Source organism: Paroedura picta, chromosome 1 (genome assembly GCF_049243985.1).
Source record: "Paroedura picta isolate Pp20150507F chromosome 1, Ppicta_v3.0, whole genome shotgun sequence".
In the NCBI taxonomy this organism is placed as follows: Eukaryota; Metazoa; Chordata; class Lepidosauria; order Squamata; family Gekkonidae; genus Paroedura; species Paroedura picta.
The window spans coordinates 118877369-118889313 of NC_135369.1; positions in this window are offsets into that span (position 1 = coordinate 118877369).

Here is an 11945-nt window from a genome sequence, read left to right on the forward strand (position 1 = left end):
TGGGAATAGAAAACAAAAAATTCATGAGTGCCATAAAATGAATAATTTAAAAGGAAAGAGTGATCACAGCAGCGTGAGAGTTTTGCATTTGCATAAGAACCCTGAGTGTGCATCACTTTTTTTCCTTCTCACCTAATTGTTTCAGAACCATATTTTAACCTAGCAAGAGAACCCCCAGCATGTATAATTGCCACCAGATTAGATGTATGAATCATGTACACAGGAATGTAATGAGGTGTGCAAATATAGCTGCCGTAAACTTCTGTTCTCTGCCAGCTCAGGTTGCTAGAAGCAGTTTTCAGAAATGGCCTGAATATAATGGTATTAATGTTGTTATTAGCATTACAGTCATCTCAATATACTTTAAGGATGCATTTTATGAAGCAAAACAACCGAACCGAATGCCTAGCTATGTAGAAAGAGATTGTGTCCAATATCATTTTGGTATTAGTAAGAACTACAGCTAGGACCCTAAGCCGTTTCACATATTTGTACAACACACTTGTCTGTTGTGGAAAAGGTCCTATATTGAATGTATGTACATATGAAGCCACCTTGATCTGGATAAGAGCATTGGTCCATTGAGGTTTAGAAAGGTAGTGGATCTCCAAGTAGGGTTTGAACAGAAAGGAACTATAAGGATCCCAGCCAACATTTTTTTCTCTTTTTCTTTAGCAATAATGTCCACTCAGTTAAGGTATATTTGCTTGTGACCAGGAATGGGGGTGGGTTGGGGAGGTGATTTGGAAAGGCTGTTATCATAAAGGTAGCCCATAATGGAAGGATGCCTTGCACAGAGATACCTTCATGCAGGGGTAGTCAACCTGTGGTCCTCCAGATGTTCATGGACTACAATTCCCATGAGCCCCTGCCAGAAAACGCTGGCGGGGACTCATGGGAATTGTAGTCCATGGACATCTGGAGGACCACAGGTTGACTACCCCTGTCCTCATGCACAGAAGCCCATGACTGACTAGGTTGGTACACACAGAAGCCAGCCTGGCAGAGACTGACTATGGAGTTAGTAAGACCCCTCAACAAACCTAGAAAGCCAGGCCACATCTCTGTCTTGTTTGACTTCACTAGATTTCTTTTTCTTGCTTAGAAAAGCCAGGCCAGATTTCCATCTGATTTGAGCTGGATGAGAGAACCTCGTCTTCCATTTCCTGCTTGCTCAACTGACTGAGCTAAATGTGCACATTATGGAAATCACCCCCTCCCACCCAAAGACCATTAGACTATCAACAGGAAAGGAATATCTCTTCCATGTATTAACTGCAGCTTCTTTGTCTCTTCTGTCCAGTGCAATTTCTGCCCAGCAGCATTGTACTCTGCTAGAGTCCTACCTGATTAAACAATACAGGGCCACTAGCAACACATTATACCTAGACAAGGTATTGTTCCGCTTGATGAGCTTACTCCATACTTCCCACTCTAGTGACCTCATATGCCAACCACCCTATCAGATTCATCCATAACTCACAACCAATCATCAATCATATACTCCCTAGTGGGCAGTCATTGGGCTGGGCTGGGAATTTCAAACACTATATCAAACTTCGCACACTCTCAGTGTATGTGTTGTATCTTGTGTCAATCCCTCCACACCCAGCATCTTTTCCACTCCTGATGTTGTCAACCCCATGTCTTTGTTGCTTGGACCCAAGACAGGTGCAGAATATTAATATTATTAATATTATTAATATTATTATTATTCAATTTATTTCCCGCCACTCCCTACAATAGTCTCAAAATCCCCCATTAAAACCCCCATTAAAAGACTATAAAAATACCCAACACGGCAGAAAATACCACTCTCCCCTTCCCGAACAAGGGCATTGGGGGATGGAGGGTGATGATGACTACTTCAAACCCCCCAGGGGGGCAATGTTCTTCCTCGCCAATCCCAGCCTCAACCATAGACCTGGTGAAAGAGCTCCGTTTTACAGGCCCTGCGGAACGCTGACAGCTCCCGCAGGGCCCGCAGCTCACCCGGGAGCTCATTCCACCAGGTGGGGGCCAGGACAGAGAAAGCCCTGGCCCTGGTTGAGGCTAGGTGTGCTTCTCTGGGGCCGGGAAAGATCAGTAGGCTTTCTTCCGCAGAGCGTAGAGCCCTGCGGGGCACATAGGGCAACAGGCGGTCCCTCAGGTATGTGGGTCCCAACCTGCGTAAAGCCTTAAAGGTTAAAACCAAAACCTTGAACTGGATCCAGACAGCAATTGGCAACCAGTGCAGCTGCCTCAGCACCGGCTGGATGTGGGCCCTCCAAGGTGTGGCATCCTTAACCCTTCCCCCTGCAGAACTTAGTGTACCCAATATTTTGAATGTACCCCATTATTTTCCCTAAATAAATCCCCTTGAGTGTAAGCTTAATTATCATCTTCATTTAAGATGGGTTTCTTGCAGGGAACGGACCTCGTAAAAATTGGTAGAAAAGATCCTGTGTTACCCAGCCTCTTGCTATGTTCATGATTCCCTACAATTCCTTTGAGGGATCCAATTTGGGTAACAGGGCAAATCAGTGGGCAGAAGGTGACTCTATGGCAGTGGATGAAAACAGATATACATTTTCAAGTGTGGTGGAAACACACTCACTGCATTGCAAGGGATTTGTTTTCAGGGTAGAGAATGTGTGTTCAAGCCAAGACTTCCACCACACTTGGTAAGTCTGTCTGTCTTCACCCTAAGACTCAAGCAGCCAGAAAGCTTCCTTTTAAGTATGATTACCTTTAAGTCAAGGCATTTGGAAGCTTCTCAGGCCCACTTTATGATGATGACTGAAACACTCTTAGACTGTTCAATGGAAGGATCTCTGAGCCAAGGATCCTGCAGTCTCCGCCACTGTTGACAGTGGGAGGTGATGGCAGGAAAGAAAGGAACAGGAGAGGCAAGCTTTGCAAGAGATGGATGCAAGCAACTCCAATGGCATGTATTCATATCTTGTTTGAATCAGGATTGTTGGAAGAGTTTTAATATGCAAAGAGTTTTATTAAGAAGAGAAAAACCCTTGTGTAGAAAGAGGAGAGGAGAGATATCCTTAACTGTGACTGTCAGTCTTTTTCAACCTTTTGACCATGGAGGAGCCCCTGAAACATCTTTTCAAGTGTCAAGGGGCCCCGGAAATGATGTCAGTTGGCCATGCCCCTGAAAATGACATGTCATCAGAAGTGACCTCATCAGCTCTGTTAACAGTCAGGCTTGAGGAGCTGAAGCAGGCGGGGGAGACAGGAGGTGATTTAAGGCTGAAGTACGTAGTGGTCCACAAAACCCTGGTTGAGAAACCCTGGTCCAACTGTTATTTGCAGGGTTTTTGTTCTGTTAATTTTTGAGGCAAATGGAGATAATTTTGGGAGGTATTTAAAAGATGCTCTGCATGTTCCTGAGATCCAGGATAATTTGATTTCATATAAACAAATTGTAAATGGTAGTGGGACTGATGAAAAAAATTCCTACACCATTTTGTTTCAGGACTGCAACAGAAAAATTCCCCTAGGCAGAGGGCAACTTTTTTGTGTTTAAGGAAACAGAGACAGCCTATGTGTTTGCTGTGAAGAAAAATCTCAGAGAGATTCTCAAGGTGGCCAAGGGCCCTCTAGAGCCAAGAAGTTTGACAGAGGCCAAAGAGTCTCTAGTGGCAAAGTGGCCTTAACACCCCCCTGTACTGAGCTGCAGGGACTTCTAAATAGTCTGCTTTATTAAAACTTGAATACTGCAGGGGCTGTTAAGACCTCATCCTCCTTCAATAGACCCAAGTAGGCTTTCTATTTAACTCTCTGTATACCCATGTATTAAGAGCCTCTTGTGGCGCAGAGTGGTAAGGCAGCGATATGCTGTCTGAAGCTGTCTGCCCATGAGGTTGGGAGTTCAATCCCAGCAGCCGGCTCAAGGTTGACTCAGCCTTCCATCCTTCCAAGGTCGGTAAAATGAGTACCCAGCTTGCTGGGGGGTAAACGGTAATGACTGGGGAAGGCACTGGCAAACCACCCCGTATTGAGTCTGCCATGAAAACGCTGGAGGGCGTCACCCCAAGGGCCAGACATGACTCGGTGCTTGCACAGGGGATACCTTTACCTTTACCTTTACCTTTTATACCCATGTATTGCCCCAAGAGGAACAGAAAGTACAAAGGTGGCTGATAATGATCAAGGCTCAAAATAGTAAACTGCCTGACAAAATTTAATCTATTTACTTTATCTTTGTTATACTGAATTTTCTTTCTGGGAGGCAAAGTCATCACTAAAAATATACGGTTGGATTGGGAAGCATGGTATCCATGTTTAAAAGAAGCTGCTACTTGTTGTACAATTTCTCACTGTCACCTTCATTCATTCTCCTGCATAGAGAAATAGCTACATGGCTAGAGAGGTTACCGCATGGGTGTGAAGGTAACATAGATCTTCTGCCAGTGGAGCTCTGTTCATGTGAGAGGTTGTGGTTAGGAGTGTGGTTTCATTCTCTTTCCCCTCCCCACTGCAGCCTCCTGACTTGTGTCATTACCCAATATGGGTCACATCAAGAACAAATTTTTCCAGGGTCAGAAATGGCTGCTGTCAATAAAGAAAATTTGGGAAGATTGGTGATAATTAGCACTTCCCATGAAAGAATTGCAGGATCCAAGAGATTATGATCCTCTGGTGTTAATGAACATTTTCTTTTTGTTAAAATCACCTTATCAAAATACGAAAAACAGTTGGTTCTTATATGCCACTTTTCTCTACCCAAAGGAGTCTCAAAGCAGCTTACCTTTCCTTTCCTCTCCCCACAACAGACACCTTGTGAGGTGGGTGAAGCTGAGAGAGTCCTGATATTCTTGCTCAGTTATAACAGCTTTATCAGCGCCCTGGCGAGCCCAAGATCACTCAGCTGGCTGCATGTGGGTGAGTGCAGAATTGAACCCTGACTGTCAGATTAGAAGTCTGTACTCCTAACCACTACACCCAACTGGCTCTCCACACCAAGCTGTCTCCCCCAATAAACAGAAACACACAATGACAAAAAATCTTTTTAGAAAATACCTCTGACCATCTACAAATCAGGTTCTTTAGTTTTCTAGTACCACATGCACAAAAATATTATTAGAAATCAAAATTTCACAATTATATCTTTCATTGGCCATTCATAATTATAATATATGTCCTTAATTAAAATAATATAATAATGAAATACATATTAACATCTATTAAATCTTCACATTAGAATACATTTTACTCTCTTCTTTTTGATAAAGATATACTCCATCGTTGTCTTAATTAATTTATTCAACATAACCAATAGTAATACTCCCATTTACCTTATTACTTATTTGTAAATTATCTTAAAAGTTATACACATTTCAATGGTATAAAGTTGGTTTTGAACATCTCCAGTTTTCTTCCCTCCCTCCCTCTTGTAAATAAGCCCCTTTCTCTTGTTTTCCTCCTTAGTTTTAATGGTGGGAAATAATACAATCTGGTTTTACCAAGGGAGAAGAGAGGGTTCCTCAGGAACACCATTCAGCTTTATTGACAGGGTGTCTGATGTCAAGTAGTGTCCAGCATTGACAGGCCAGTAAATAACTATTGCTTTGATCTCCTTCATAGCAGTGCTTGGTGGGATGGCAATGCAAACTGTGTTGTGGGTCTTCAATTAATCCTCAAATTAATATGTGCTACCATTAGGAAGACAATGGCATTGGGTTGAGTGGGATTTTTCCAGCCAAAACTGTTTCCTTGCCCACTCTTGCTACCCCAGACTATCACACTGAGCTTTCCATGACACGATGCTAATAATACCAGAGCTGTGCCAAAGATTCTGCAGAAATCTAGGGACTTCTAAATATGAGAGTGCCTTTCCTATGACTCAGTGGATGGACAGTCACCAAACTAGTGCGGATGTAATTTCTTGCTGTTAGTTATTCAGAAGAACTTGGTTTCTAGCCAAAGCAACCTCATTGGAATTAATGGAATATATACAGGCTTTAATCCAAGTACTGCAGCTTGATGAGGCTGTGAAGTAGCTTTTTAAAACTACACGTTATTTTCAGATGCTGCAGACATTTCTGTGCTGATTTCACAGAAAGCAAGAAAAAAGAGAGAGGGGAGTACATATATAGAAGACAAACAAACAAACAAACAAACAAACATAGAAATAAAACCCAGAAGGTACCCTAAGGTTACCTCTGCGCACAAAGAAAACTAATGTTAATGAGTGAATTTTTCAAAAGAAATATATTTATATATTTGAAAATTTGATGAAAGTTTCTAGAGAACTAACATGAGAAAACCAATCTCATACATATACATTATTTATCACACATTTGAGTGAATACAGAATGAGAATAAACAATTATAAATTTATACAATGGTAATATCCCGAAGACTTTCCAATAGAATCGCCGAGGGTTGGACACGACTGAACAGATAACATCATCAATATCCCTAATAACTATTGAATGAAAACAACAATGGAAAATTATCAGGTTAATACCAGACTAGAAAAATACAAATAATTCACACTAGCATTAAAGTCATGCTCCAAAATATTTTTCTTCTATTTTCTCACATATACATTGTAAGAAGTTACACCCTACTAACTCCATCAATGTCCATTGGATTTGAAAAGTTCAGCTCTGCTTAGGACTGTATTGTTTTGCAATTTTATTTAATAACATCTCACACCTATTCTATTCTATTTTATTCTATTCTATTCTGTTCTGTTCTGTTCTGTTCTGTTCTGTTCTGTTCTGTTCTATTATCAGATCCAAGGAAGGTAATCCATGGGGAAAGGGAGCACAGATTGCTGCAGAAATCTAGCATCATACACGGTGCTAATATTCAGTCATACCAATCAGTTGAAAAAATTATTTTTGCAGTGGGTTGTCCTTGCCGCAACTTCCTCTATCTCCCTTCCTGCTGCAGATGTCTCTCATTATTGCTCTGTTTCCCCTGTTCCCAAGAGCAGCATTTCATGGAGACTGGTTGATTGCAATGGAAAGGGAGAGGTGAGAAAGTGAGGTTCTGCCAATGGAAAATTTAGCAGAAGAAGAATTGGGTTCTTTACCCTACTTTTCACTACCTGAAGGAGTCCCAAAGCATCTTAAAATCACCTTCCTTTCCTCTCCCCACAACAGACACCTGTGAGCCAGGTGGGGCTGAGAGAATTCTGACAAATCTGCTATGTGAGAACTGTGACTAGCTCAAGGTCACTCATCTGGCTGCATATGGAGGAGTGGGGAATCAAACCCAGTTCTCCAGATTAGAGTCCAACACTCTTAACCACTATATCACACTGGCTCTCTATCTGCATCTAGCCCGTGAAGACTTTCCAATAGAATCGCCGAGGATCCTGTGGTTGAACTGGGGTCTTGCTTGCAGCACCAAACAGATGATCTTTACTATCAGTTTTGATCACTCCAACCACCTGGTAGGAAGTTTGTCCAAATGGATCAAAATGCTGATCTGAAGCCACCACAGAAAAAAATGGGAAAATACCATCAACAAGATAGAGCTAAGCAAAGAGTGTGAGAAGTAAGTGCAAAACCCAGGCCTTACTGTCATATACAAGCTGAGGAACATTGTTTTGATTGGCAGAGCTTAAATAGTGAAGCATCAGCTGCTTAAAAGGGTCAAATAGTTTGACTGAGAAGAGAGGAGAGGGGTAGTCCTAACAGTCTGACTAACATTCTGTAGGGAAGCAGGTAGGAAGTTGCTCAAAGGAGCAGGAACTCTCCAACTGAGCCAATCAGGTCACAGGAGGAATTATTTGAAAATACCAGAAGTTCCTAAGCTAAATAAGCTAACAACATATATTTTCTGATGTCCCTCTGGATAGTCTTTTTCTTTTGTTAAAGCATGCACACTACATATCATGTATGTTCCAACAGTTTTAAAGTTATGCAAAAATCTGTAGCAGTTGATAGCAGCCCAAGTTCATATCCAAATAACAATTGAACATATCACATGCCATAGATTAACTCTTTCATCCAGGCATTATTGCTGGGATCACTGTAATGCCCTCATATTTATTTTTAGCAGCCATTTTCCTCTTGAAAATATTTACCAGCACTTAAAATACCATCAAGGAATACACTGCAGGTCTACCATGGTGAATGGATCTTAGCCGAAGGGTGAGGGATATCCAAGTGCACTTCTGTCAATGAGATCAAATTATAGACAACTCCACTAATCTGCCTCTCATCAGAAATAGCTTGAGGGGGAGGAAAAAATGTACAAATGTAAACATAAAAGGGCCTCTCGTGATCTGCATACTTGTCATGCTCTGCCACAAAGCAATCCCAAATGCTCACATTGGAGAGGGTCAGAGTTTAATATTACTTCTTACTATTGTATTTTTAACAATAGCATTAATTGATCAATCATTTTCACAGTTCTGAGCAGGAGCCAAACGAATCTTCCTCTTTTCTACCTCAGCTTCCATTTACTGATCAAGCATGCCAAGTCGCCAGCCTAAATGAAAATGTACCCTCTAGTAATCATGCCCGGCATCCCTCATAACAAGCTGCAGAAACTCTCCAAAGCATTGCTGTTATGTCGTAGGGAATCTTGGGAATGCTCAGCTTCACTCTCCAGGCCTTTAAGCCTGCAGCAGCAGGACTGGCTTGCTGGAGGAAGAGGAGAGGGAGGATACAAGTAATTATTTATGCTAATAACAACATTTGTCATATTTAAGAAAAAGCCAGCGATGAATTAATGCTAGTAGGACATTTGCACAAGATGATTTGGCGGCATGAGTTTCAGTAACTTCAAAGTAGGATGTAGACCCTTTGGAAATGTCCATAGAACTGCAATCAGTTTTTTTCCCCCTATGCCTGCTTTTTCTTTGAGGTGTGGGTATGCATGAGGGTAAGAAGCCCTGGGTCTCCCCATTTTTCTGGCAGCACCTATACAACAAGGATTCTCTTTTTTTCTGCCATTGCTGCTACATATGCACAGGCACTGCGTATTCCTACATCTTTTGTGATCATGGATTCTCACACTCAGCATTGGTTCTCTTTGGCTGAAGGAAGCACTATATTTTTTTGTAATAGGCAAAATGGAGATGATGATACCTTGTTTGGGGATTTTTAAAATAGGACTCCTTTGTCCAACTCCTTTCAAAACCGGAGGATCTCTAGTAAAGAGGGTGAACTACATTATCTGCAGATATGCCTTTTGCCAATTGTTCCAGGGCCAAAATAATAAATTCAGGAGGTTAGATTCATTTTATTCAAGTGAAATGACCCAAAGCTGTTGGATTCTCAGAGTTTAACCACTGATCTCTAATACACAAGGAGACTGCAAAACTATTAACATATGAAACACATCAATATATAAAAAGTTAATACACGCAGGACAATATATGTTAAAAACATCTGGCATACAAAATTAATATTAAAACTGAAGTCAGATGACAGAAAGTAGATTAAGCAAACAATGTCAGTCAATAAGATTTGTGCAAATTTTAAATTATTCTGCTTCGGTTTCTCTCAATGATCAATTATTATTAGATGACAAAGTTAAGGAAGGGAATTGAAAGCCATAAGCTTAGGTTCTGTATGTATTAGTAAAATAACATGTTATTATGATTAATTGCATGGTGCCATTGTTAGAAGGTATCTTCCTCATTTCAAAGATCTTCTAAGCTGACCTGTCAGATCACATTCTATTAATTTCTGCAGGTTTTTTTTAATGTCATAAATTTTGTCCAACCAGTTGAAACTAAAATGGAACCCCTAGGAAATATTTCATTGGGATCCAATTGGCTTTCTTGCATACAACATTAATTGATTCCTGCTGTAGAAACAAGAACTGTAGTGTGCACCAGTGCATCTGCAAGGTGGCAAAAAGGCAAAATGTTACATTTTCCATGTGTTATACATTGAAACCCTCTAGCAAATGAAACAAATGTGGACAGACAGGGTTCTGAAATGTGAGCTTATAGCATCTTGACTATTGGTTTCATACAGTTCTCTCAAATCTTAGGGCTTTCCCGCAAATTGGTCAAAATAGCGGCAGGTATTCTGCACGCAAACGTGCAATAGTATATCATGCCTCACCGGCCCTCCTCACCTTCAAGCCATCTTGCCTTTTCCAGCCACCTTTTTGCGCGTTTTACCCTCTTTAGTAGTGGTTGGAAAAGTCAGAAGAGGGAGCAGTGCGCCGTAGACATGCCTCGCAGCAGCCTGTCACTCACTGTAGGCAATCAATCCCCTCCTGGCATATCTGTTTGGTGTTTAAAGGCCCTGCAATGGGCATAAAAGCTTTTGTTTTTAAAAAGTACCGATTATTTGTTACAGTGTGTATGCATGGAAGCATAGATGCATAGCATTTGTTAAACAGTTTGTAAATGCCTACATGTGTAGCCGCCTATCTGTTGCTCCATGAGTGTTGCCATTTTTTAAAAGACACGACTTCCCATGCCTGGGTGTGCAGGAGCGGGAGGCGGGTGTGAGGGTGGGACAAAGCTGGGTGGACTATAGCGCATTTACCCTTCAAACATCCTTTCAGTTGGTTGTAGGCTGGCTGTTCGCTGGTGGAAGGCTCATTTTAGGGTGGTAAATCCACTTTCTGCAACAGGCTACATTAGTAGCATTAATGTGGGAGAAGATACCCTATAATGTCCCTTCACCTCCTCTCTCTGGCTGTTTGTTAAAGAAGGAGAGGGAAACTGGCATGGACTTTCTGGAGCAGGGAGTGGGCATGGAGCTGTGGGTCATCAAGGCAACTATGCCATCAACTTTAAGCCTTCCATTTTAACCATATGTGGAGACAGGTTATTGCAGTCACTTCATAATGGGAAAAGTTCTTTGTAAATGTTTGGGGCAGAATCTCATATGTCAGAACCCAACTCCTCTGGCTTCTCTTAATAGTGCATCCAGTATTGTGCTGTGGGTATATCTGTAGCAATCAGTAAAAAAGTAATGGAGGGTAATAATTGTTCAAAGCTGCTATGGGATGCAATATTGTCTGTGCTTTTTAAAATGTTAACGAGATAATGATCTGAAAAGTTTGCAAAGATCAAAAAAACTTTGGATTTCAGGAATCACTAGTTATTTTCTGAATCAATGTAGTTTCATAGTGTATATGAAAATTTAAAGTTGTAAAACTCTCGTGAAAATAAGCATTTATTTGTTTATTTTAAAGCATTTAATATCTACCTTTCCTCCATAATGTACTCAAGGCAGCTTACAACATAGATACAATACATAAAATAAAACACATAACAATTCAGGATTGCGTGGAAATTTAGCCAAAAGAGGTCCTAAATAAAAACATCCTCAACTGCCTCCTAAAGATCGAAAGTCGGGGAGCCAGACACACTTCCCTAGGGAGGCTGTTGCATAATTGTGGGCTGTTACTGAACAGGCTCTCACTCATGTATTCAGGATCCCTGTGATCTTAATTCCCGGCAAGAAATGTACAGGAGACAAGAGTCCTTTAGATCAGGGGTAGTCAACCTGTGGTCCTCCAGATGTCCATGGACTACAATTCCCATGAACCCCTGCCAGCAAATGCTGGCAGGGGCTCATAGGAATTGTAGTCCATGAACATCTGGAGGGCCACAGGTTGACTACCCCTGCTTTAAATAATTTGGTCCCAAATTATGTAGGATTTTGAACGCCAGTGTTTATAGGAACACCATCCATCTATTGTATTCTTTTAAAAATCAGATCATTCTGAGTGCTGGGGACTGTTCTGCTTTTAATTCATTGCCTTTTTAATCTTTGTGTGGCTTTTGGAGTAGTATGTTATTTTGTAACTTGAACATTAATCCTGGATCCTGAATCCCAAACTGGGTTCCATCCAGGCTCATCTACCCTCCTTTTTGTATTCTCAGAAGAAGAGGTGGTGTGAGGGGAGAACATTTTTTACAGTCATGAGTGATGCAATGAAAGCATTTGGAAGTGGGTGGGTAACTACTAGCTACAAATGTAACTACAAAGGACTGCAAATGTCATGGAGCAGAG